Consider the following 2,107-nt stretch of genomic DNA (forward strand, 5'->3'; position numbering starts at 1 on the left):
TCTTGATGTCCTTGTGCACGAATCACTGAAAGTAAACAGAGTTTCAGCAAACATATAGGGTGTAAGCCGAATGTTAGACTTTACTGGAAGACGGTTTGCGTACACCTCTGGTGAGACCGCATCTGCGAAATTTTGTACAGGTGTGTGTGTGTGTTTTAACTGGAGGAAAAATGTACTTCGAGGGCGTGAAACCGGGCTTTATCATTTTGATTCTGAAATAGTGATTCGGTTGTATAAAAAGAGATTAGGCTGATCAGACCGAATTAATTGATTTTATAGGACGGGTGGTTTTGATAGGTAATACGAAGCTTCTGGCCTGTTTCCAAGTTCTGGAGTGTTTTGTGGCTTTATTATTAATTCTTTGGATCCTTATCCAGAATCTCGGGGCTTGACGGGGCAGTCGGGTTATGTCCTGTAGAACCGGCACAGCATTCTGCTCTTTTTTTATTACCCAAATTTCTTGGGATAATATGGAAGGACCGGCTGAGGCTCCTGCTCATGAGAACCACCCGCTGACCGGATTAGGCTGCGTCCATCATCCCAGCTTCCCGATTCAGTTGATTACCGAGGGACTCCAAAGTCCCCAAGAAAGGAAACCAATAAGAGGAATATATTTATATTATCTGAGAAAATCACTAACATCGATGCAAGAAACTAGAAGTCATTTCGAAAGAAGATTAAAGGCAGTTTAAAATTATAAAATAGGAAAGACGGGAAAGACGTGTAGGTATATTTTTGCAAAGAGACTTTATTTTTATGATCTAAAATGAAATGCTAAATGAGTTTTCAGAATAAACAGGATGTTTTCAAGCAAATTATGGTCAGTCGACAAAATCGAGTCACGAGTATCGCTATATGTTAACTAGGAAATCATTGTTAATTTGTGCAGTGCAGGAGATTGCTACTCTCAACATAAACTAGCCTACTGATCGACTCTACAATGTGTAACAGATTTTTCATGTTAGGCTAAAACAGATTTCACCCTGAATGGATCTCGTGAAAGATTCGTTAATCGTGCCTTCCTTGCAAATGTTATGCGCTCCCGCACTGCAACAAATTTCGGACACAATTATTTTTAATGCTATTTTCCATTTTTTGACGATTGTTTTACTATGGGACGTTTATTCTTAGATTAGAGATCTATTATTCTGATCAATTGAACGTTCAATAATCCAATAGGCAGCATACAATGTGGAGGTTGGAAGAGGGATTTTCTGACAGATTCAGGTAACAGTTCCCTGTGCTGGAGGAATCGGAAACGCTACACCACCCAATACTCTGTGTCCAAAAGTTGCAATAAAATATTAGCTGTTAAGCAAACTGCCCAACAGTTAATCGTCGGTGATGTAAAACTTTGTGGTTGAAGAGCACAAATTTTCAGCACTACGCAGCAGCAAATAGACAAAGACACCCACTACCTACCCCCAGAAGTTTCACGTGCTCATTCCGTTTCCCTCCTGGAATTTAGTTGGGAGTGTTCACATATTTGGGTTATTCTTATTTCTTGAAAATTTAACGAGTAAGGAAGACATGGTGCTAAATTCAGAATCACGACACAGTTCCGTTGCATAGATTTCTTTCCGTAATGTTGAGTAAATATTTTGTCTGCTGTAAATAAAAGAGAATCTACAGTAGACCAAGCTTCCCCGCTCCAGCTCTGCTGCACCCTCTTTAATCTATTTCAGGAGACTGATGAGCACCATCCATGAGTGGTTCACAGGGCTGTGACCCAAAGCGAAATTAACATGCGATGCTGTTCTGTATTGTTGTTGTGTTGACGTGTGGGGCTAAACTGCCCTGCTTGCAATATAGATCTGTGGAGATGTTCTTGTTTACGATGCATTATGAGTCTATGGTGCTGGATTTTTCACTTCTATTTTATGGTTCCTAGCAGCTGCCCTATTTCAATACGCATTACCAGTCTGAAGAACCATATCATTGAGGTGTTTTATAATTCTGTTCTAACTCTGGCGTGCCGCTTTACCTTGTGGTATTCTGTAGTTACGAGCGGTTGTACTACTGCCTTAATAGTATGATTTACTGCAATAGTTAAATCATCTTTATAAATATGCAACCTGCTTCACCCTCGCATCCGGTATTTGAATAA

Source organism: Pristis pectinata, chromosome 20 (assembly GCF_009764475.1).
Source record: "Pristis pectinata isolate sPriPec2 chromosome 20, sPriPec2.1.pri, whole genome shotgun sequence".
Lineage (NCBI taxonomy): Eukaryota > Metazoa > Chordata > Chondrichthyes > Rhinopristiformes > Pristidae > Pristis > Pristis pectinata.